Source organism: Neoarius graeffei, chromosome 4 (assembly GCF_027579695.1).
Source record: "Neoarius graeffei isolate fNeoGra1 chromosome 4, fNeoGra1.pri, whole genome shotgun sequence".
Taxonomy (NCBI): Eukaryota; Metazoa; Chordata; class Actinopteri; order Siluriformes; family Ariidae; genus Neoarius; species Neoarius graeffei.
The window spans coordinates 66,713,514-66,740,760 of NC_083572.1; the positions used below are offsets into that span (position 1 = coordinate 66,713,514).

General features: G+C 39.0%; 1 protein-coding gene across 1 annotated transcript in view; it reads right to left on the reverse strand.

The window, feature by feature from the left end:
* vstm2l (V-set and transmembrane domain containing 2 like) overlaps positions 1 to 27,247 on the reverse strand; it is a 37,445-nt gene that overhangs the window by 9,251 nt on the left and 947 nt on the right. The window lies entirely within an intron of this gene.

Sequence of the window (27,247 nt, forward strand, 5' to 3'; positions counted from 1 at the left end):
TAGTGTTGGTGGTTCACTGAAAAGGGGGGAAAAAGTACACTGAAAACACATTCCTTAAAGAAATCTATTTTACTCTTTTGCTTAAGCAATACAATCCTTCAAGGCTCAGTTGTGGAGAAAATCCTAGCCATATTCATGGTTTCTTCAAGGGGAAAAAAAAAAAGGTTGTTCGAGTTTCTGACCCTAACCCTTCAAGAAAGTGCAATATCTGAATGAAATGTATGGATCTGTTCATGCTGTAGCGATCAGATGTATCAGCATCAATTCATATAGACATCACATAGAGCTTATAATTCAGTGGTGCTTCTCTTTTATTCCAAGGTTTGAGCTTTACGCCACATAGATCAATTCTACCATACACCCACACATACATACACTCACCGGCCACTTTGGGGCGTGCCTGTTCAATTGCTTGTTAATGCAAATATCTAAAATCAGCCAATCACATGGCAGCAACTCAATGCACTTAGGCATGTAAACATGGTCAAGATGACCTGCTGAAGTTCAAACCAAGCATCAGAATGGGGAAGAAAGGTGATTTAAGTGACTTTGAACGTGGCATGATTGTTGGTGCCAGACAGGCTGTTCTGAGTATTTCAGAATCTGTTGATCTACTGGAATTTTCATGCACAACCTAGGGTTTACAGAGAATGGTCTGAAAAAGAGAAAATATCCAGTGAGCAGCAATTCTCTGGATGAAAATGCCTTGTTGATACCAGAGGTTGGAGGAGAATGGCTAGACTGGTTCGAGATGATAGAAAAGCAACAGTAACTCAAATAACCACTTGCTACAACCAAGGTACGCAGAAGACCATCTCTGAATGCACAACATGTCAAACCTTGAAGCAGATGGGCTACAGCAAGAGAAAACCACACCAGGTGCTACTCCTTTCAGCTAAGAACAAGAAACTTAGGCTACAAGTTGCACGGGCTCACCAAAATTGGACAACAGAAGATTGGAATAACATTGCCTGGTCTGAAGAGTCTCGATTTCTGCTGTGACATTCAGATGGTAGGGTCAGAATTTGGCATAAACAACATGAAAGCATGGATCCATCCTGTCTTGTATCAACGGTTCAGATTGGTGGTGGTGGTGTAATGGTGTGGGGAATATTTTCTTGGCACACTTTGGGCCCCTTAGTACCAGTTGAGCATCATTTAAAGGTCACAGCCTACCCGAGTATCGTTGCTGACTATGTCCATTCCTTTATGACCACAGTGTACCCATTTTCTGATGGCTACTTCCAGCAGGATAACGTGCCAGGTCACAAAGCTTAAATCATCTCAAACGTTTCTTGAACATATCAGTGAGTTCACTGTACTCAAATGGCCTCCACAGTCACCAGATCTTAATCCAGTAAGTCAAACCTTTGGGATGTGATAGAATGGGAGATTCGCATCATGGATGTGCAACCGACCAATCTGCTGCAACTGCATGATGCTATTATTTCCAGATGGACCAAAATCTCTGAGGAATGTTTCCAGCACCTTGTTGAAGCTATGCCATGAAGAATTACGGCAGTTCTGAAGGCGGGGGGTTCCAACCTGGTACTAGCTAGGTGTACCTAATAAAGTGGCCAGTGAGTGTACATACACATACACACATTATATATATATATATATATATATATATATACACACACACACACACACACACACACACAGTTGTGGTTAGAAGTTTACATACACTGTCATGAATGTCATCATGGACATGAATGTCCTGTCAATATTGGGCTTTCATTGATTTCGTTGAACTGGTCTTTTGCTTTGGCAGAATAACTGTACAACATACATCTTTAATAGAAAAAAATGTGGGGGTTTTCTGGAATAAACATAGGGTCAAAATTATACATACAGGGTATACACACACACACCTAATATTTGTTTAAAATGTCCCTTATGTTTTACCTTGAGCAGACTCTTTTGGTAGTCATTCTTGGCATAATGTGTGTGTTTACGGACCCACACAGTCTACATATTTTCGACAGGGCTGAGGTCAGGGCTTGTTTTAAGCTTGAGGTTAGTTTTTTCTTTTTTACCAGACATCTAGATTTTAGGTTTGTTTACAGTAGACAGTGTCACCAACAATATCCGGTGACACTCTGAGGAAGACGACAGTCGTACGTCGAAACGTGTCAGGTAAACAAACCTAAAAACTAGATGTCTGATAAAAACGAAAAAACTAACCTTATTTAATATAAGACATAATGAACGTAATCGAAAGATTGTTTTAAGCTTAATGTTAGCCTGCTTAATCCAGTCCACAACCAGCTTTGATGCGCATTTTGAGTCATTGTTCTGTTCGAACACCCAATTGTGTCCATGTTTCTGATGGTTTGAGATTATGCTGAAGAATTCTGAGGTAGTCCTCCTTCTTCATTATTTCATCCACTTGATGCTACACGATGCTACCACCACCATGCTTAACAGTTGGTGTTCCTCTATATCTCTGGTAATTGTGCCCATACAACTCAATCTTTGTCTCATCTGACCATAAAACTTTCCTCCAGAAGGCTTTTCCTTTTTTCATGTGGTCAACTGCAAAATTTAGTCAAGCCTGAGGTATCAATTTTGGAGCAGGGGCTTCTTTCTTGGACAGCAGCATCTCAGTCCATGGTGCTGTAAAACTCACTTTACAGTAGACAGTGTTTCACCAGCTTCCAGTTCATGGCAGGCCTGTGCCTTGGTGATTCCTGGGTTGTTCCTGATCATCCGAACCAATTTCATCTCAGCGGAGGCTGACAGTTTGGGTCTTCTTCCAGCAAAATGGCTTGGGAAAATGGCTACACCTCCTAATAACTTGTACTTACATACAATTGTTTGTACTGATGATATTGGAATCTGCAGTTGTTTAGAAATACCTTTAAGAGACATTCCTGAGTTGTGTAAATCTACAATCCTCTTTCTCAGATCTGCACTGAGCTCCTTGGACCTTCCCATTGTACTGTGTTGGTCAAGCCAATGAGTGCTGTCAAACAAACCCTTTTTATGTTGGCACAGAGATGCTACCAGCTGTAGTCAATCATGATCACTAACAGGAAGTTAAGAGGCCTTGGTAAAATAAAAGACATTTTGGAAATTTCAGCACCACTGAATTAATCTGCATTGGTGTATGTATATTTTTGACTCTGTATGTATAATTTTGACCCAGTGTTGATTTCAGAAAACCCAAAAATAAATTAAAACATGTGCACCAAATTCTTATTTTTTCTATTAAAGATGCTGTGCAATCATTCCACCACAGAAAAAAAAAAAGAGGTCAACCAAATCACTGAAAATCCAATATTGCCATAACATTCATGTCCATGTATAGACCCCTTGCACTGACGTCACATTTACATTAGCAACCATCACTACCCTAGACCTGGGGGACAAGCGAACTTTGGTTACATACTGTTCACATACTGAAGCCAAGCGAAGATGTCTGACGTCCGTTGCTGTTGTCTGAAGAAAACTACAGCTAAAAAAGCTCTACTACCGGATTACTTGGATAATCTTCATCAGAAAGAAACAAAGGATAGATATATGCGGAAATTAGAGTTTATTAGTGGTTATGATCATCCATATAAAAGTCCTTGAAACGACTGGAGTGACAGTGTAGATTTGTGGCCTAGCGTTAACTACGTGTTGGAATACCTTCTTTTTCCCCAAAGAGTCCCAACACGGAAGAACAGTTAAAAAAATAATACAAAAGCAAGAAAAGCTTCTTTGTGTAAAGAATTTTTCCCGACATCAGCTTTTGGGAACAGAATGCTGCGAAAGCCAAAGCATTTACTCTCAAAGGACTCCAACCTGAACGGCGGGCTAGATGGTATTCCCGGCCCTCCATTTCTCAACAACCCCACGGCCATCTAGTTACAAAGCTATTTGCACTCTATCATTTATACATTGATACTTATTATCATTAAAACAATATCTGAAGTGTTATTATTTGTAAAATAAAATACCTTGCTCTAGATTTTCAATGTTAGATTTTATTTTAATTTTATCTAATAGTGCATGGTACAATAATTACAAACGCTAACAGAATCAGCACATTCCAGTTGTAGCTATAGTCATATAGTAACTATAATCACCCTTGTTATAATAATTTCAATAAATGGTTAATGTTCAGTTCCCTCTTCATTTATTCTCTATTCAAAAGGCACAACTGAGTCACACAGGTTGATCAGTGTGTAACAGACAATAACAATTTTATCCAAAACAGTTTTTCCTGCCTTAGTCGGTTTATTACGTAAGCTTTTGGGAATGGGCACCAGAACTGGTATCGTAAGATGGGTCTGCAGCTTTTTATCGCAGAGGCGACAAGCCGTGAAGCTCGATGGGCTACTTTCTAAGTGGGCCCCTGTGCATGCCGGTGTTCCACAAGGAACCAAACTCGGTCCAATACTATTCCTCGTGATGGTCAATGACCTAGCATGTAGATCTCCCCTAAAATCGAGCTACTGGAAATACGTAGATGACGTTACTATATCTGAAGTAGTGCCCCGCAGCTCCCAATCTGCCTTGCAGACAGATCTCGACAGCATCACAAACTGGGCGAAAGAAAATTCCATGAACCTTAACTCGCAGAAATGTAAGGAACTCCGCATCTCTTTCCTCACAAATGACCCTGATGTGCCTCAGATAACAGTCAATGGTGCGCCTCTTGAAAGAGTAGATTTGCACAAAGTGTTAGGTGTCACCTTATGTGACAATTTGAAGTGGAACCTAAACATCGAGGAGATTGTTACTTAAGCCTCCAGGCGTCTGTATATGTTAAGGATTCTGAAGCGCGCTGGAGTTCCAATCGCGCACCTTGCCAATATCTATTCCGCACTCATCCGATCAGTGATGGAATATGCGTGCCCAGTATGGAATATTGCCATTCAGTCACATCTTAATCTACAATTGGAACGAGTTCAAAAACGTGCTATGAGAATCATCGTCCCTGGCGCTGACTAGAAAACAGCTCTGTCGCAGTGTTCCCTACCAATCCTGTCCGAAAGGAGGAATGAAATCTTTCCAAGGAGTGTGTGAGGCATCATCGAGACTATATGTTAATGTCCCACCCAGGCGACAGGAGATCCACGGTCGGTCTTTACGAAACGACGACAGGATTTCCCGACCGAGATGTAGAACTGAAAGGTACAAGCAGAGCTTTTTTCCGGCTATGGCCTTTTTAAATTCTAAATTTTTAAATTAAATTAAATTATTTTTATAGTTTGAATTAAAGCCATATTTTTATATAAAATGTATGTAACATAATATATAATTATTTTTATTGTAAATTTTTACAGTAATGTAAACATGTTGTATTTCACTATGTACTAAAACATGTATAATAAACCATTATTATTATTATTATTATTTCCATTTCACATGCATGCAGCTCTTGTAAAGTTCAGTGTGTTTGTGTAGAACTGTCTCAAACTGTAGGGTCATGACTACACTCTGGCTCCATGGTGACATTTTGCACAGAACTGGGTTCCTCTGATAACAGAAACAAAGTTTCAGCGCTCTCTGCTCCTAATCTTTTCTGTTCTTTCAGGATATATTGTGCATGTTGCTCCTTGTTGGATTTTTTACTGAGTTATGTCCGAGTTTGCTTGTTGCCCAGTCTGGGTTTTCCATGTGGAATAAGAAAGCTGGTTTATCTGTGAAAATCAAACACTTTCATGAAGAAGCTAACTTGAATGTGAGCAGAAATAAAATGAGATTCTTAAGCAAACTCTTCCATACTCACTTCCGACTTTCAATTTTAAAAGAAATACATTTTAAATACAATCGCAAATTTCTCTGGAGTTTTCAGGCTTAGCTCCTCTCATCGTATTCTCTTTAACCACTCATTTCTTCATTGTTCTTGAAGCATTTGCTTCTCTTTGTTAGCATTTTTCTTGATAGCCGGGAGATGGTAATACCCTTGATCTATTTCCTTATTTGAACAATTGGAACAACCAAAAACAGTACAAAAATGAACCATATTGAAGACAGATTAAGCCTTGCTTACACGAAAGACGGTGTCTGTTTGACCCCCAGGTGAAATTATCACGTGATGTGTGACGTCATGCGCAAGGGGTCTATACAAGTTAGGTGCTGACTAGAAGATACTTAGGCTTAAGAAGACAGCATAACTACAGACTTCATCGGTTGAATACAGGCCTATATTTGCAAGCTGCTCTCCATGACAAAGAAGCTGACTTTAACTTAGCTAGCTTTCTTACACTCAGCTAATTGACTTGATTCATTTAAACTGATTGTTATAATCATGAAACTCTCACTGAATGTTATGATGATGCAAGTTCATATTGTGTAACATTTCCCACCTGTTCCAATCTGTTACCAATACTGCATCACATCAGTAGTCTTGGAATCCAAGCTGATCAAACCCAATCTATTCCCAGATGAGACTGGGATTGACTTCCTAGTTTCAAGCACACATGGTACATCTTTGTTCTTGAAGCCAACTGAAGGCCATATAAATTATAAATTATTATTATACATGCCAGCTAGAAGGACACTTCAACAGTCTGAGTGCAAAAGATCAGTGGTTCAACCCCCTCTCATCTCTGATTTATAAAACTGATATTGTCCCTAATGCTCCTATTCCTATATTACTTAAAGACGAGTCAGTAATAACTGCAGTCACAAGTGTACCATAAACACCTTGCTTCCAGTGCACAGAGAGATCAAGTCTGCTGCATCTGCTTGTGTTTTATTTTAAGATACTGGTAATGGAGCAGAATCTACAGAAATAGCTGCATCAGCTTTTGCACTCTTTGTATCCAAAAATGTGCCATCACCTTTGGCAAAAACATTTGACTTCTCAGTTCAAATTCAATTTAAAATGGGTTGACATGCATTCTCATTGTGATATCTAAGTAAATTTAGAAAATTCATCAGATCAGGGACAAGATACAATTTCTTTATCTAATTACTGATACTGAGAATAAAAGAATCGTAAATAGAATTAGATATAATTAAAAAACAATTAATGACAAGATGAGTTATGAGTACAGGATGTGTGTGTGTGTGTGTGTGTGTGTGTGTGTGTGTGTACCACTGGCGGCTCGTTAATAGGGGTGATTTGGGCGACGCACTCCCAAACAGGGAGGGAGATTTTTTTTTTTATCTACTCCTACTACCACGGCAACAGTAATGTCATTGTCCAATCAGGCTAAAGTCGCGCCTGGTGTAGCCACGCCCTTTTGGGGCGATTTCTGTCAGGTTCAGATTTGCCCCAACATCTCCCATTGACACTAATGATACGTATGTTTTTTTCGAAAATCATGCTCCCAATGCATTTTCTATTAGGTTTTATGTGCTCGCACAAGCAGCGTGCTTGCGTCATACGCCTGTTGCGCCGCGCAAGTGTTGCCAGATTGGGCAGTTTTAAGTGCTTTTTGGCGGGTTTTGAACATAATTTTGGGCTGGAAAACGCAACTTGCGCGGGAAATGTGTGAACATTCTATGAAGAAGATGGCGAGTGTTGAGTGCAACAATACGATAGCGTCTCTGAAAGAAGTTCCCTTTAGTCGTCATGCCAATGAGGAGAAAACGGCAATCAGACAGCTAGGACCTCCTAGACCGAATTTAAACATCAAGCAAGTGTCTACGAAGGGAGAGAAGACCTACTCAAGAGGTTTTAACAAGAACTGGTACCACCGGAAAACTTGGCTAGCTGGCTGTGATGTAGTCACTGCTCTTTTTTGCTACCCTTGCGTTCTCTTCCACCCTGGAAGTAGCACAGCAGACGGTACAGTGATATCTGATATTTGAATTTACTAGGCAAAAGTTTTGTGTGTGTGTGTGTGTGTGTGTGTTACCAATGGCAGTTGTTTTACCAATGGCAGTTTAACATTGCCATGCTTGGAATATTTCAGTAGCCTCAAGTTCTCTCTGACTTGGTGTAAATTAAGCATATTTTCAGTTTTTATATATTGTACAGTATGTGTTCATTGGAGCCAGCAGCACCTTACCTTTTTTTCAACTTGTTAAGCCAAGTTGCACTGACTACAAAACCTTGTGCAACCTTGTGTGTAAATGGAGCACTTGCATGTGACGTCACAGCCGATCCAGATTGTGACAGACGCCATCTTGTCGGTCAAACGCCATATTTCCGCCTTCTCCTTCTACTTCTGGTTCTACTTCTGCTTTTACTTCTACCTTTTCTTCTGGAAAACCCTACTATATACAATTCTACTACAATGGCTGCGGCTACAAGCTCTCCCTACCTGTGCACGTTTTTTTAAATGTTTTTCGTGTGTATTTTTGCGTGTTGTTCGTCTGTACCGGACTTCAATATCCACTACAACCGTATGGACTTACTGGACATTGGTTTCCAGCAGAAAATGACGGTTTGTAGCGATTTCCATCGCATGCACAACATTCCGGACGAGAAAAAAAAAAAACATTCCGGACGAGATAGCGAGACCAGCGGAGTCTCCGTGGATTGTTATCGGAAGCAAAGCGAAGGAGGCGGTGCCGGGAGCGGAAGCAAAAGCGAGGCTGCAGAGCCGGCCTGTTGACTAAGCTCAGAAAACAGTTACTCAAATCTCCACTGCCAAGCCTCTACCTCTCCAACACCAGATCCATGTAAACAAGACGGACGATTTGGAATTACAGCTGGAATTACCTTATTCTATTCTATAATCGGCTGGTCAGTGCTATACTCAATACTTAAGTGACTTACCCGTCCAATGAGGATTCTTGTTTACAAGATGCCACATCTGAGTCACTGACAAATCCTGAATTTCTGTAGAAATAACTGTCCAGAGATTTATAAGCACGCAGTGCTTCACCATTGAACAGCGAGGGAAAGTTAATGAGGTAATTATACATGTCCAGGTATTCCGCTGGCAGTTCAAAATCCGGTCGTGAAAACTCCGTCCGGTAAACCATAAGGGTCACAAATCTGTAGATCGTTTATTTTAGACATATATCTAGTTATCTGTTCATTAGTAAAATGAGCCATGTAGTCCGTCGGTTGGGGGCGGCACGGTGGTGTAGTGGTTAGCACTGTCGCCTCACAACAAGAAGGTCCTGGGTTCGAGCCCCGGGGCCGGCGAGGGCCTTTCTGTGTGGAGTTTGCATGTTCTCCCCGTGTCCGCGTGGGTTTCCTCCGGGTGCTCCGGTTTCCCCCACAGTCCAAAGACATGCAGGTTAGGTTAACTGGTGACTCTAAATTGACCGTAGGTGTGAATGTGAGTGTGAATGGTTGTCTGTGTCTATGTGTCAGCCCTGTGATGACCTGGCGACTTGTCCAGGGTGTACCCCGCCTTTCGCCCGTAGTCACCTGGGATAGGCTCCAGCTTGCCTGCGACCCTGTAGAAGGATAAAGCGGCTAGAGATAATGAGATGAGATGAGTCCGTCGGTTGAAATTGATCCATTCTGTACACGAGTGCAGCAGTATTCAGCGGTGTTTTTGACCGACAAGATGGCGGTTGTGTACTTTCCGGTCACGTGACTGCAAGATCTCTATAGCTAAATAACTAAAGTCTTTTGTGTTCATTGACATGCTTGTAATACTTTAAATTTCCTTTTAAGGCATGGCTTTCTGGAGGAATTCTTGGGGAAAAAAACTGCAGAATTTATTTAGAATTATTATTTGTTGTTAAAATGGTGCAATTCCATATAAAAAAACCCACATAATTAAGCTGCACATGTTTGTTTGATGGTTATGCTTTTCTTCATCTTTTTCAAAACTTAAATAAACACTTGTTTTGGATTTATATCCTGCCACTTTAATTGCATTCTTTAGAATGAAGAAATTAGAATATGTTTATAATTAAGAATTTGTGTCTACTTATTATAGAATACTGGAAAAATATGAGAAAATAAATGAGTAATGTAATAATTGATGGTGATGCCAAATGTTTTGCTTTGAAGGCTTCACAATGAATCTTCCTTAGTTTTAGCCTGGCAAGCCAGACTAAATGTGAATATTTGCCACTCGTAGGCGGGTGGGTCTAGTTTACTAGGCTACCTTAGTTTGCCACCTTTAACTTGTTCAGTGTTGCCACCTAGTGGAGAGAAGAGATATTGTCTATATTGATATCTGAATTTACCAGGCAAAAACAAGTTCGGCCAATTGATTTGCTATCTAGGTCAATTTACTTCAGTCCTGTGGACATTTATGGTCCGTGTAGACATAACGGGGGAAAACTGCCCCCCCCCTGAAAAAAAATTCAGGAGCCGCCACTGGTGTGTACTCAGCTCTTGTACCGTTATAGAATGTTGACAGTGAGACAGGACAGGGCACACAATGTGCACAGTGAAAGTAAATTTGAAGGCACATGAATTATGTGGGAGGAATACCTTAGGATAACCTGTGTGGACCTTTCCCATTCCATCCTATCAGTTGGAGAAATTACTTCACTTTTCTCAAATGGAAACAGGTAAAAGTAGTTGATTAAAACATTAAACATTAAAATATCCCAAATGTCACACCAACTAGGGTTTTTGTGGCTACTGCCTCAGAGATGAAGCAAGGCTGTAGCCACTACATCATTGTGTTGTAAGAATGAGTGTAACAATAGCGCACTGTGCATGCGCATGCGGGTGTTCCTATTAAAATGGCTGGTGAGGATATACAATTTGGTTCACCATTCAAAATAAATGGACAAGACAAAAAAATTGCTTTCAGACATGTTTATGCTTATTACCGAGGGAAAGCGTGTTCCTATTTTAAAATATACTCCAGGTTGTCCGCCTTTCCTTGCCTTCTTCGGCCAGTGGTCCCATGTGTGATGTAGATGTGACGCACTTCCGAATTATTACAGGAAGTTGTCGAAAAGAGTATTGAAACCACCAAGCTCTAGCGCCGGGCCTTTTCCGGTGTAGCAGGCCAAATTAACCCCTGCCCAGATTAAACCCGGGTATAGTTTGGCCCAGGCCAGAGTATACCCCGGGGGATAAACTGTCCTAGGCCAAACTATACCCAAGGTGTAAAATAGCCTAGGCCAGACTATACCTCTCCAAGCCAGAATATACCCCTCTGTGTAAAGAGGATTTGATTGTATTTACACAGTATATATATACACTCACTTTTAACCCAGAGGGAACTGAACGGGTTCCTGTTTCCAAGTGATTAAAGTTTTTTCTCATTTTGTACACAAGTCATCGTTTGTAAACTGAAATCTTTGTAAATTACAGTTAGGAAAGCCTATTTTTACCAGGGCCCTAGCTAGTGAGATGCTGACGTTAAATCCTATTGGCGGGGACAGATGTCCGTGAAATCAATATAAGGAATACGTTTACAGAACATCTTGAACTTCTTTGCACGTTTTTCAGTGGACTCGACTTTTTAACACACTGCTGGCACTGTAACTAAGTAATAAGGCTAAGATAGTTCATGCGTGTATGTAGTGTTTGTGGAGGGGGACGCACTGCCGATGTAGTGATGGTTTTACTTAAAAGTGAGAATAGCAGGCGGCCTTACTTTTCATTTCATAATGTAATCTTCTTTATTTAGTATACATCTAAGTATTTTTTAAACAAATAAATCTGCAATTTATTTCACACTGTGTTTGTTGATACATTGATTCTGATCTACCCTTTCATTTATATCAGTGGACTCAACCATTTAACAGAAATCATATGGCATTCTACAACCCCGATTCCAAAAAAGTTGGGACAAATTACAAATTGTAAATAAAAACGGAATGCAATGATGTGGAAGTTTCAAAATTCCATATTTTATTCAGAATAGAACATAGATGACATATCAAATGTTTAAACTGAGAAAATGTATCATTTAAAGAGAAAAATTAGGTGATTTTAAATTTCATGACAACAACACATCTCAAAAAAGTTGGGACAAGGCCATGTTTCCCACTGTGAGACATCCCCTTTTCTCTTTACAACAGTCTGTAAACGTCTGGGGACTGAGGAGACAAGTTGCTCAAGTTTAGGGATAGGAATGTTAACCCATTCTTGTGTAATGTAGGATTCTAGTTGCTCAACTGTCTTAGGTCTTTTTTGTCGTATCTTCCGTTTTATGATGCGCCAAATGTTTTCTATGGGTGAAAGATCTGGACTGCAGGCTGGCCACTTCAGTACCTGGACCCTTCTTCTACGCAGCCATGATGCTGTAATTGATGCAGTATGTGGTTTGGCATTGTCATGTTGGAAAATGCAAGGTCTTCCCTGAAAGAGACGTCGTCTGGATGGGAGCATGTGTTGCTCTAGAACCTGGATATACCTTTCAGCATTGATGGTGTCTTTCCAGATGTGTAAGCTGCCCATGCCACACACACTAATGCAACCCCATACCATCAGAGATGCAGGCTTCTGAACTGAGCGCTGATAACAACTTGGGTCGTCCTTCTCCTCTTTAGTCCGAATGACACGGCGTCCGTGATTTCCATAAAGGACTTCAAATTTTGATTCGTCTGACCACAGAACAGTCTTCCACTTTGCCACAGTCCATTTTAAATGAGCCTTGGCCCAGAGAAGACGTCTGCGCTTCTGGATCGTGTTTAGATACGGCTTCTTCTTTGAACTATAGAGTTTTAGTTGGCAACGGCGGATGGCACGGTGAATTGTGTTCACAGATAATGTTCTCTAGAAATATTCCTGAGCCCATTTTGTGATTTCCAATACAGAAGCATGCCTGTATGTGATGCAGTGCCGTCTAAGGGCCCGAAGATCACGGGCACCCAGTATGGTTTTCCGGCCTTGACCCTTATGCACAGAGATTCTTCCAGATTCTCTGAATCTTTTGATGATATTATGCACTGTAGATGATGATATGTTCAAACTCTTTGCAATTTTACACTGTCAAACTCCTTTCTGATATTGCTCCACTATTTGTCGGTGCAAAATTAGGGGGATTGGTGAGCCTCTTCCCATCTTTACTTCTGAGAGCCGCTGCCACTCCAAGATGCTCTTTTTATACCCAGTCATGTTAATGACCTATTGCCAATTGACCTAATGAGTTGCAATTTGGTCCTCCAGCTGTTCCTTTTTTGTACCTTTAACTTTTCCAGCCTCTTATTGCCCCTGTCCCAACTTTTTTGAGATGTGTTGCTGTCATGAAATTTCAAATGAGCCAATATTTGGCATGAAATTTCAAAATGCCTCACTTTCGACATTTGATATGTTGTCTATGTTCTATTGTGAATACAATATCAGTTTTTGAGATTTGTAAATTATTGCATTCCGTTTTTATTTACAATTTGTACTTTGTCCCAACTTTTTTGGAATCGGGGTTGTATATTTATATTCACTCTGGTTGAAAGGTCTTGTCCTTTGTGTCAGTGTGTGTACATGTGTGCTAAAATGTGTTACCAATACAGAGATGTTGAAGCAGGAAAACGTGTTAAGCAGGCCTTCCAAACTGCGCGCGCGCACACACACACACACACACACACACACACACACAGTCATATTAAATATGAGAGAGTTAAATTCTATTGATATAACATTTAACTCATTGATACGTGACAGTTAAAAGTTCAAATGTAGCTGTGTACAATTGCATTATAAATGTTTTGGATATGTGCTTTTATTTTAATGTGTAAACACTACTGAGTAGTGTGGCAGTAATCTTTGATCTTTGTGGAAGTTTAATATTTTTAGTGATTAAAGTTTTTTCTGGTTGAAGTAATAAAAGTCTATGTATTAAGAGTTTTAAGATTTAGGTCAGTTAGCTTTCTCATTTAACTTACCTGACAAAACTGAATTCTCAATAAAATGCTGAAAAATTAAGTAATTCTTGTGTATATCGCTCAACACTACTGATATCATGGGGGTATAATTTGGCCTGAGGGGTATCAAATCAAATCAAATCAAGTTTATTTGTACAGCGCTTTTAACAATAAACATTGTCGCAAAGCAGCTTTACAGAATTTGAACGACTTAAAACATGAGCTAATTTTATCCCTAATCTATCCCCAATGAGCAAGCCTGTGGCGACGGTGGCAAGGAAAAACTCCCTCAGACGACATGAGGAAGAAACCTCGAGAGGAACCAGACTCAAAAGGGAACCCATCCTCATTTGGGCAACAACAGACAGCCTGACTATAATATTAACAGTTTTAACAGGTATAACCCTCAACTGTCCTCATGGGGCCATCCTTCACAGGAGGGGTATGAATTGGCCTAGGCTATAATATACCCCAGAGTATAAACTGGCCTAGGCCATAACGTACCCGGGCTATAATCTAGCCTAGGCCACTTTAACCCCAGGTATAGTCCGGACTGGGAGTATACTATGGCCTGTTACACCGGGAAATAAGAGTTTGGGTCATGGTGACAGCGTGTGTATGTCAGCCTCAGTTTGGAGGTTTCAGTTCCGAAAACTGTAAGAGGTAAGAGTAGAATAATATAAAAGTACAGACACTTGGTATATTTTACTTCGGTGATTTTTAACTTGTTCATTTTTGGATTACGCTTCATTTTGTGGCTACTGCCTCATAGAGTAAATATATATGCTGTATTTACTGTATGGACATGGTATCAGAAAACAATTTTATTTATAAGCAGTAGCTACATATACCCATAGGGTACCAAAAGTATAATTAGTCAAACTTCTGCTATTTGCTTTAATTTTTTAATTTTATTTTTTTATTTTAGATTCTTTACACTACACTTGTGAAACAAAATGTGCTCATTAGTACTAAATAATGCTTCTAAGACAATTCATGAACAGGTGCTTTCTTATTATTTTGAAAATATAGTTCACAGCACTGTATTTTGAACAAAACACAGTAAACAAAATTGGTAACCAAAATACTACAAGCCCTGATGCTGCTCACAGCTTGGTAATGCTTGCAAGAGATGACGTGAGTATAATTAATAACATGTATATATGCTATAATTACTATATGGACATGGTATCAGAAAACAATTTAATTTATAAGCAGTAGCCACATGTACCCATAGGGTACCTATTTTTATAAAATGGCACAATACTTTGGCTTTGTACACATTTAAATTGACCATGAACTGAAATATTGCAATCATTACCTTTCATGGCTAGTAATATTTACAAACTGTAATCTGAATCTTTATTGAAAAGCAATTCAGCAAATGTTTTTTAAAAATGCTCGAAAATGGTTCACTCACTGGTTCTGAAACTAGTCTAGGTAAACAGTGGATGAGAAATTTGTGAGAAATTGTTAAGGCCTGTACAGCTTGGAGTGATAAAAAAAAATAATAATAATTAGAATTTTCTTTGGAAGAACTGAAGGAAGAGAGGTACTATTTTAACTGGGTTCACAAGAGCTTCACTGATGATTTTTTTTCTGTAACCAATATAACTATACTAATATACACTAAATTGGTCGACACTTAAACCAAAGCCTAACACTAAGTTGACTATCCAACGGGAAATATCACACTAGAGCTACACACTGCAATTATCGACAGTCCATAATTATCGACACCTTTTCAGATTTACCAATAAAAAAAAAAAAAATTTACAAAGGTGAGCTTCAGTTACAACAGTTATTATTGGTTAATTAATCAACCGGAAGACCCGCCTCGCCCTTTGATCTTGTCATCTGATGACACAGCTCGTTACCGGAGATGGATTTTTTTTAGCATGATCAGCAATTTGAGGAAAATCCTGACGTTATCATCGCACGTAAGCATGGTGGAAAGATCATGGACATGTTTTTACTTGTCAAATTCAACGATATTTCATGATCTCCTTGTTGAAACCTACTTTGTTTCTTACTCTTTCATTTGACAGCCACCATTTTGTATCTAAACACACATTTGAGAAATCACGTGAGGTGTCGATAATAGTGATCACTTTCACCCAGTGTCCACCATTATCAACACCCTGTGGAATTAAGTGACATTTACAACTGTTATGTATCAATCTTTGTGTAACATTGTTGAAGTGGATGAAGTACTTTTAAAAAATAAGTCTTGTGATTTATATATTTTTTTCTGATTCATAACAGAATGGAATGTTTATAGAGAGTATTACATTACATGCTTGAAATATTTAGATTTTTCTATTCCATTCAAAAATATTTTGCAGTTTGTTGTAAATATCTACCACATATTACAATATCAGTAGACATTTTATATTTTTAGATGTAAAAATATAAAGTTTTGGTTCGAGGAATGACATGTGACCTTTGACCTGGATTTTTATGTGGTTACAATGTCAGTTGCCTGTTAACGTTTATTGGTAAACTACAAAACTAGAAATTAATACAAACAACAATGAATGAATAACAAAATGTGATCTACAAAAATACCTAGAAAGTGGAACAAAAAGATTTTCAGACACAGGTTAAACATTATCAGTTCATTTGTTTACAAACATTAGAATTACTTCCTCATTTACATAAGCACTGACATAGATATATCTCATCTCATTTTGTACTAAATATAAGTCTATGTAAAACAAATCTTAAATAAAAACTATGTTAACTTAATACCACATAACGATTATTTTTTAAAATAAATAATCATCTGGATGTCGATAATTGTGGAACGGTGTCGATAACGATGGACAAAGGTGCCAATAATTGTGGAACAGTGTCATGTGATCTGATACGCTAAGTAATCGGAAATCAACTCAATTTTTTCCAGTGGAAGATTATTTATGCAAAATTTACGTATTGAAAGTATTTTGTACTTTTGCAACAGCCAAAAGATCATTAAGGTGTCGATTATTGTAGCCGCCGCTCTAATGTGCATCTTTTTCTTTTTGTGTGAATACTTTTGTTTCATTGACACACAGTATAGTATCAAAATTTCACAGAATCAGTAACTTTCAGCCTGGGTTCCTAATAAATGTAGCGAAACAGTAAGCACATGCGCACACACACACACACACACACACACACACACACACACGCAAACACACATAGGCAGGTGTTCATAGCTGAAAGGGAGTCTACCATTTCCCAAAGGAGTTGATTGGGCAGGCTGAACTATTCTCTGGATGATGAGGAATTCGTCAGGTATACATTCTGTCATTTCTCATTCCAGCCAAAGCTATTTCACACCTAGATGTATCTTTTCTCCACCCCCAAGCATGAATTAATTTTCCTCAGATCTCCTTCAAAGGCACATGCATGATTCATGACAATGTCTCTGTTCACAGTCTGATTTCTCCTCATATACAAAATTACAGGCACTTCAAACACAGTATCATGCGATGCCAGCTGCAATAAGCTGGAAGAAAGAAGAACGAAACGGGGAAATTGAAGAGTACAATGAGAGAGAACAAAATATGGAAATTTAACTATAAAGCCTGCATAAATGGTTTTCATAGTTGCAGAGCTTATTAGCATAATGAATAATTTTGGAAATTCTAATCATATGCTAAAACTAGAGAATAGTATGAATACTAACACTTGATTTTATTCATTCCTGAAATGTTGCGTTTTATGGCCACTGCTACCCAAGTGTATGCTATACATATTGTACACTGTAGATGATACTGTGTGTCAGTTTTGGGGGGAAAAAAGCTGCCAGCTATTTTTTTTTGTAAGTTTTTTTTGTATTAGTTCATCAACCTCTTTGTATCAAAATGACAGCACCGAATGAAATCAAATTAAAAGACGACATGTTACTGCACATTAATACACCAGAATGCTCTCCCAATGCATCAAACAGACAAATACACAGTGAAACATTTGTGGGAACACTGAAACCTACTCGCTTGTAATTTGACTTAGATATGACATCTGCATGCGAGACTCTCTGCCATTTAAAAATAATTCAAAGCCATGAGATTACATTTGGATCAGCAGTGAAATAAACAGGAAACCCAATTCATGAAAAACACTACTATGAGTGTATGCTGTTATTTAAAAAGCTTCATCTTATATTTGTTTCGGTAACAGAGTATGGGTGTGTTATGTACTCTGGGAAATAAGGACAGGATGCATAGGATGTGAAAATCAGTTTGAAATAAAGGCTGCAGAGAGACTAATACAATAAGACCTTAACTCAGGCAAAGCGACCCCCCCCCCCCCACACACACACACACACACACACTCCTCCACACTTCAGGAGTGAATTGCTTATAACCCTAGAGAGTGGTGTAAGAGAGAGTGCAACAGAAAGAGAGACAAAAACAGCACTACATAAGTGTAGTATAATCCTCAGAAAGTAAAATGACCATAGCAATACATACATCCTCATAAAGAACATACAGACCCCTAAATCTGGTGGAATTAGATCATCTGCCTGTTATTTCCTTTATTTCACAATGCATTTGGCTGACTTTAATTTACAATGATTACATTTGGGTGAGAATTCCTTTCAACAAGATAGCAAAGTAACCATGAACCCCAATACAACTAAAACAAATCAACATCTCCCAGCTTTCTCTCTTTTTCTTTCTCTGCACCCAGAAGCGACAGTCAGAGATGCACATCCTAATTAGGGAAACAGACAGACAGACAGACAGACAGACAGACAGAAAGAAAGAAAGAAAGAAAGAAAGAAAGAAAGAAAGAAAGAAAGAAAGGGTCTCTCTTGTAGCCCTCACTGGTTTTTAATATGCACAGCCTTTCTCAAGCCTACAGACGCTACAGTAATTAGGCAGCGTCACTGACGCAGCATTGCAATTGTCTCTACTGCCTAATGCCCTGTAAACACACAGGCATACCAACCATTCAATGAGTTCATTCCACTCATACTAATACCAAACTTCAAAAAATTTATCAGTACTTACACCAGGAGAGAAATACGTTAATCACATGTAATAGGATACATGTGAAAGAAAACACACACACACACACACACACACACAAAGATTAATAATGAATCTGATGTTTAAATTACTGATGTGATCCATATTGGGCGGCACGGTGGTGTAGTGATTAGCGCTGTCGCCTCACAGCAAGAAGGTTCTGGGCTCGAGCCCAGTGGCCAACAGGGGCCTTTCTGTGTAGAGTTTGCATGTTCTCTCCGTGTCTGCGTTGGTTTCCTCCAGGTGCTCTGTTTTCCCCCACAGTCCAAAGACATGCAGGTTAGGCTAATTGGTGGCTCTAAATTGACCGTAGGTGTGAATGTGAGTGTGAATGGTTGTTTGTCTCCATGTGTCAGCCCTGTGATGACCTGGCGACTTGTCCAGGGTGTACCCCGCCTCTCACTCATAGTCAGCTGGGATAGGCTCCAGCTTGCCCGCGACCCTGTATAGGATAAGCGGTTACGGATCATGGATGGATGGATGGATGGATGGATGGATGTGATCCATATTAGACAATTGAAGACTTTTGATATATAGAACATACTGTACATATACACAGTATACAAATATTCATAACAAATCAACAACAAGAAGTTTAATTTATATAGCACCTTTCACCAACCCAAGGATGCTTTACAGAATAATGACGCTACCAAAAGAGAAAGCAGAATGACAACCAAATAAAAAAAGATAAGAGACTCAGAAAAAGAAAACAACAAAAATGATTATTAATATGAGCATAAAGACAGCAGACTAGCTATATGGTGCTAACAGCAAAATCAATCAATAAATAAATTGATTTAAAAAAATATATTGAGTGCATCAATAAATATTACTTGGATACATGGCATTATTGTGCTTTTGTACTTTCTTTCATACATAATGTAATCTCAACGTGTCATTAATATGTTTTATGTGAGGGTGCAGGATTCAAAGTTTAACAAGCTGCTACCAAAAACACTTCTGTTCCAATTGTAACCAACTTTAAAACATTACAATATAAACAAGATAAACTGTGAGCTACTGCTCACTTACATACTGTATACCCCCACTCTCGCTTATATTAGAATGCAAGCAATCAAAGGAATAGGACACTTATTATGACTCAAGCAGTTATGATTTGTAGTTACTGAGAAAAAGTTAGGAACATTTTGTAAATCCATGCTGTATGTATTGTAAATACATTGAGCCGGTAAGCAGGAAGTCGATGTGCAACAGACCTGAAAACAGTATTCACGGTATAGAACCCCAAGCTGAATTTTGGTACCAAGTGGCTATGATTTGTGGTTGCTGAGAAAAAGGGTGTTTTGGATGGACAGACAGAAATATGGAGGTACGGATGGATGGAAGGACAGAGGTAAACCGGTATATCCCCCCTCCTTTGGGGGGGGGTTATAATAAAGCATGTAATGACAACAATATTCTGTATTATCGGTCTTAACTTAAATAGGCAAAAACAACTGCGGTAAAACATGGATGAAACAGGTGGGATTATAAAACGGCAATATGTGCTAGTATAAGTGAGGAAGATGTGTCCATCTTTCCATAAATAGTGCATGTCCATTTTTTTTTCAGTTTTAACAGGCAGTAAGAGGTAATAAATTTGTCTGCTGAAAAGTCTAATGTAAAAATGCATTTTTAAAATAAGCATGTTCATAATAATGTTTAAATAAATAAATAGTATTTAAATTCTCCCCCCCCCCCAAATCTGTCCCTCTGAGTTACATGTCGGTCCTGGGATCGAGATGCTGACCTCTTCTGCTCCTTGGACCTGCCTGATCCATCCTGGTGCCCTGTGTCTGGTTGGAGTCTCATCGCATCGCTTCTGTGGAGGGCGGCCCCATGTGGACAGTTGGGGGTCGCGCCTGGAGGACGCTCTGGACTCTTGAAATGGTGCTTTTGTGGCTGGGGACTGTAGTTGACTTGCTGACTTTGGGACTATGGTTGTCGTGAACGGTTTTGCGCTCGGGTTTCCGTCGGTGGGGGGTTTATAGCATCAACGAAGCTGACTTTATGTTAGGACTGTTAATGTTAGTCATGTTGTCTGTTGTTGCCCGGATGGGGATGGGTTCCCTTTTGAGTCTGGTTCCTCTCGAGGTTTCTTCCTCATGTCGTCTGAGGGAGTTTTTGCTTGCCACCGTTGCCACAGGCGTGCTCGTTGGGGATAGATTAGGGATAAAATTAGCTCATATTTTAAGTTGCTCAAATTCTGTAAAGCTGCTTTGTGACAATGTTTATCGTTAAAAGCGCTACACAAATAAACTTGACTTGACTTGAGTATGCACATCCTGTTAGATGCTCCTTTGGAATGGAGGTATATAGTGAACAGGGTCACATATCATGACAATAAGGGCTATGGTGTACAGAAATAACTTGACATGGATCTCTGCTCCTTTGGACATTAAATCAAGTCACTAAGTCTCTACTTGCCTCACACTGAAGCATGCGCTTTTATAGTTTGTATGCGCATGTATACGAGAGAAACAAACAGACACAGTAGAGCTCACAGTCTCCTTGCATATCTTTGACAGAGTGGTATTATACTGGAGGAAAAACAGTGAGATGCCTCAGGAGATTGTGTTGTTGATATAGAAGCTGTAACTCAAAGTGAAAGACCAATCCCTCTTGGAGAAAGACCAAGTATATACTGACTAAGTAAGGTCAGGAAGCATTCTGAGAGGTCAGGCTCAGCAGGAGATGTCTACGTGCACTTCAAAAAGTAAAGGACAAACTTCTGAAGCAGGTGGAAAACTATAAGGTTTGGTCTATGATTATTTTACACATGACTAATTACACTAGTTATAAAAGGTACTGCTCTCGATGTACAGATGGCTAATATAGACTTTACACCCTGACTGAAGAAACTGGCTGCTGGTTGAATCGGGTGTGTTAGAAGAGGAAAAGCAAATTGTGCTGGACCTCACAAAAATAAATACAGTAAAGACTACTAGTTTCTACTAGTTTCATCAAATTTACTGAATAATTCACGGTAGTTAATGAATAATGCATTTTGAAGTCAGTGCAGTACAAGTTTAAGAAGATAACCTTGGCAAAAACTTTTTTTTTCAGTTATCAAAATCCTTTGAAATTTAACATTATCCATGTGAAAATTTCCTGTATTTATAAAATTGAGAACATGTGCAGGGCAGGGTGGTGGAACTGTGGCTAGGGTTGCTTCCTCATATGATCACAGGTTCGGTCTTGAGCCAGGGTTATCATCTGTGCAGAGGTTCGAATGTTCCCCATGTCCATATGGATACACACTTGCATTTGGAAAACAAACAAATAAGTGGTTGAAACCATGTGGACACCAGAAATGTGAAACTCCATGAATTTTCAATGTTTTTTGCTTGGCTTTATGCCATATTCTGCTAAAGTTTGTCAGATATTATTAACAATGTGATGGGGTAGTGAGTAAATATTTAGACTATATATGATAATATTTTGACTATGAGGTACTGGGATATGAAGGAGGCACACATCAAAAAGGGAAAAATAAAATGGTGGATTTAATTCTCCAGAGCTGCTTCACTGCTAGCAAAAAAAAAAAAACTGATCAGGAATTTTCAAAGCTGGTATTTATCTCGGTAGAAATCTGTTTGTCTCTGACAACCGGTTATGGGAACCTACAGTATGCCCAATTTGCTGTTTGAAATTTAGGAATGACTGGGGGAGTAGAAAATCAGTGTTTTTGTTTGTTTGTTTATTTGTTTGTTTTTTTAATGGTCATCATGTACTTGAATGCGCTTGAAAATTATTGAAACCCAAACTCAGTTAAAAACCCAAGCAATGAGTTTCTGAATTGGAAGGGCCAAGATCCCTTCCAATACAGTACACACAGGGAGTCATTAGTTATGATTCTTTGCACATGCAATGAAAAGAGTTGTTTTCAAAACAATTAATGAAGGAAAATGTATTTCTTATATGGAAAATACAGTACAATTAAATTTTATCAAATTAATATTACACTTGAAATTTCTACATGAATTATTATTGGAGAAAGAATAAGAAAAAAAACACTATTCATAGACCTGACAAGTCTGCTGTGGAGGTGTGGAAGTGAACATTTTTTATCTTCAGTGCTTTTCCTTCAGAATGATGACTCTTTTTGGCAGCTCAGGGACTCTCAGTGGAACTTTGCTGCTCAACTTATTGTTGTAAAGATGATGACTCTATCTTGGTCATAGCAAATGGTAAGGTCTATGCAATCGTCCTATCTCGAACACTGATTTCACACTCTTACAATAACATTACAGCATTCATTTACAAAAGTACAGAAAGGGAAAACACCAAGAACCAAAAAGTGTTAAGCTTCCCCCCCAAAACACACACATGCACAAGGCAGTTAAGAATAAGATATACTAATATATATATATATATATATATATATATATATATATATATATATATATATATATATAATCAATTTATATTGACTAAAGTAGAGGGGTGGAATTAAATAAGTTTTTACTTCAGCCCACTCCTTTTTGGACATGTAAACTCAAAACTGCTTAGTGTGTCCTTGTTTGTATTTTTGTCTTGTTTTCTTTTGTTTTGATTTTGATATATTATTATTACCTATATTATTTAAGGTTTATTTTCTAATTTAGTGGCTTTTTACATGTTCTTGTTACAAATGCTGTTTTGCTTTTCTTGTTATCTGCTTATTTATTCATTGTTTGTTTACATGTTCGAAATAAACTATCATCATCATCATCATCATCATCAACCCTAATTTTTATTGGACTCATAATAGAAGGATTAACTTGGTTTATTTAAACAAATCCTTGACAGTTAGTTTGTTGTCACTATTTGTATTGGAGTATGTTTTGTAGCCTAAAGAAAGGAGAGTCTATAACATTATAAAAAGGGAAGTATGCAGTCTCCTTTTCACCATACAAAAGCATTCAGCTATATTAGAATCACAACAAATTCCATTCCTCCTGCAGTCTAATCCAGTTATACAACCCAGATATACAGCAAGTCTGCCCAGTATTCTGCCAAGCTTTATCTGACTGATGTAAAAGTTTGGCTAATTATACTAATTTCAATAACTGTGATAACCAACAATAACAGTCAATTTAATTTCAAATTTAATTTTGATAAAGCAAATGAAACCAAGAGTTTGAATGATATAACTGTGAATTTAATAAACATAAATCAGCAGAAATAGCAATGTATATGAAAATCAAGCTGCTTATTAAAAAAAATGTGTATACCTTAGTGCCATGTAGTATGTTTAATATATTCATAAAGAGACCTTTATCAGTGTGATTTCCACTGATGCTGTTAAATATGTGGAACCTTAATATCAGCCAAATGATGCATCAGTCCTAGCTTAAACCATAATCATGTTTTGTGAATGTGAAACTCAACATCGCCAGTTTCATTAACTGAATAAGTAAGGATACGGCATCGAGACGACACTAATAGCACATACAAACAATTTCACATGATGGATATTTAGCATCTGTGGAGAATTTGCAGGTGGCTTTTCCTCATGAAAGTATACCTATATTTGTATCTGTAATAATAATAATAATAATAATAATAATAATAATCAATGTAAACACTAACAAACACCACAGTCAAACCCTATTAAATCTTTCTTGTGGTTTTCTTTCTTTCTTTCTTTCTTTCTTTCTTTCTTTCTTTCTTCTCTCCAATCTGGCTTTTGAGAGGAGTCAGGTTCCTTTGCCACCAAATTTTCTCCTTTTATAAATCACTATAGCCTAATAATCTGATTCAATGACTAATGAGCTGAGCTAATCTTTTTGGTAAATTTGATGAACTATAACTCAACCAATAAGAAATGTGATCATCATACCTCAGCATAACTGGTAGATATAGTTACTTGGATAGCACAAGACAGTCCTAAAGCCTATATGGTAGGGTGACCAGACATCCCTGTTTTTGGTGGCCTGTCCCCGGAAACGTCCCCGTTTTTAACCATGACCGACAGACCCGAAAAAAAAAGACTGAAAAAAATCCAGACCGAAACATCTACCAGATTTCAGCAGACACCTCGTATATTATTTTGTGGGTCACTTTAAGATGGGCCCAGGCCAATAGCAGAGATGTTCTAGAACACTGGTGTGGATTTAAGTGGGGTGCCCCTGGCGTGTGCGCCCCCATCAAAAAAAAAAAAAGTTTTAGTATTGCAGATACCGAGATATGCCCACCATTTTTTATTTAATTAATAAGGTTTAAAAAATTAAACAAAATAAGTCGTTATGTGAGATTGAGCTGAAGAGTTTATGGTATAAACTCTGGTGGCCCCCAGACCCCCGGCCTTACTGGGTTGACACCCCCCTTTCCCATTTTCCTGGATCCACCCTGGAACACCTCCGGCGATAGCCTTTCCAGTATTTTGATTGGTGGAGCCGAGGAACAACTTTTTAGTGGCGTGCTAGAATCTTTGCCTCAACTAAAGTCATTCATTCAGCTGGGCGGCACGGTGGTGTAGTGGTTAGCACGGTCGCCTCACAGCAAGAAGGTTCCGGGTTTGAACCCAGCAGCCGGCGAGGGCCTTTCTGTGTGGAGTTTGCATGTTCTCCCCGTGTCTGTGTGGGTTTCCTCTGGGTGCTCTGGTTTCCCCCACAATCCAAAGACATGCAGTTAGGTTGACGTGTGGCGGCCTTGGGCTGAGGTGCCCTTGACCAACGTACTGAACCCCTGGCTGCTCCCCAGGTGCTCTGGTGTGGCTGCCCACTGCTCTGAGTGTGTGTTCACTGCTTCAGATGGGTTAAATGCAGAGGATGAATTTCACTGTACTTGAAGTGTGCATGTGACGAATAAAGGTTTCTTCTTCTTTGACAGATCATTTCATCCGCTCCGGGACAGGTAAACCATAGTGTTTTCTTGTAGGCCTAAGTGACATTGTTTGTCATCTTTAGCCTTTAAATGTGTAAGCTGCATTTTGTGATGTTGTATATGACATAACATTGCTTGTCACACTGTATTGAAATGTAACGGATGACCTAACAAACCGTAGCCTACTGCGGCCAATGCTAGCAGGAGAAAGCTCAGTGCAGCGCCAATCAGTCAGCTGAAGTTGTTGCTAGATGTAGCATTGCTGTAACAGAAATCCAGCCGAGGTAAAATTGTAGCAGTTCAACAGCATAAGCTAACTTACACACAAATTGGTGTGTTATCCCACAGAGTACTAAAGCTGTAGGCTTATAGTAATGTTACCAAAGTGTCAGTAATTTGTATAATGTGTTGTGATGTGTCGCGAAGTACACATTTTGATTAAGGCTACTCATTTAGGCTTGGTCATCAATTCAGCTATGGCTACAATTTAGGCTATGGAAGATTGGGAATCATTTGTATCCTCAATAATAATAATAATAATAATAATAATAATAATGTTACCATACCTTGAAATTGCTAGGCTTGAAGTAAACTGTTTATTTAAATTGTGTTGTGTGTTTTGGATATTTTTAAATACACTCTCCATTACTAGTGGCATATATGGTAATTAATATATTTACTTTCATGGGTCTAAAACATCTATTTCAGCTAGCCTACAATTTAAGGCCAAGTTTACATTAGACCGTATCTGTCTCGTTTTCTTCGCGGATGCACTGTCCGTTTACATTAAAACGCCTGGAAACGCCGGGAAACGGGAATCCGCCAGGGTCCACGTATTCAATCCAGATCGTGTCTGGTCCGGTGCTGTGTAAACATTGAGAATACGCGGATACGCTGTGCTGAGCTCTAGCTGGCGTCGTCATTGGACAACGTCACTGTGACATCCACCTTCCTGATTCACTGGCGTTGGTCATGTGACGCGACTGCTGAAAAACGGCGCGGACTTCCGCCTTGTATCACCTTTCATTAAAGAGTATAAAAGTATGAAAATACTGCAAATACTGATGCAAATACTGCCTATTGTGTAGTTATGATTGTCTTTAGGCTTGCCATCCTTCCACTTGCAATGCACTAGGATCACACACAGCGGCTCAGTCCCGAATCACTGCTTGTGCACTTCACTCGCGCACTCTGTGAGCTGCGCAGGGCCGGAGTGCGCACCCTCCAGAGGGCACTCGCTGTTCAGGGCGGAGTGATTTGGAGCGCAGGATGCCTGCGGAGCCGAGCGTATCCGTGTATTGGCGTTGCTGTGTGCACGGGAATCGTGTATTGGCGTTGCTGTGTGCACGCTAATCGTTTTAAAAACGTTAATCTGATGATCCGCTCATACGGTCTAATGTAAACCCCACCTAAGAGTGTATAAATCTAAACTCTGTCCCCATACCAGAGATTTTCACATTGTCTTTAATTAATGTTCACCTGAAGCAGTTGCAGAATTGGCCTACGGCGCACTCAGTGAGGAAAATTCCACTTTTTATGCAATGCATGACCAAAATACATGAAAATCGGAAACGTCCCTCATTTTTATTGCAAAGATGAAAGCATTAGATGTTTTAATGATATTTTTACCGCCGAACGACAAACATCCCTGGTTTTCTTCTCAGAAATGGTCACCTTACTATATAGTAAAGGGGAATATACAGCATCTATACAGATCAAAATGACTAAAAAGGGATTTTGTAGTAGAAGGCTATAAGTAATATAATATGTTTCATTTTAATTTA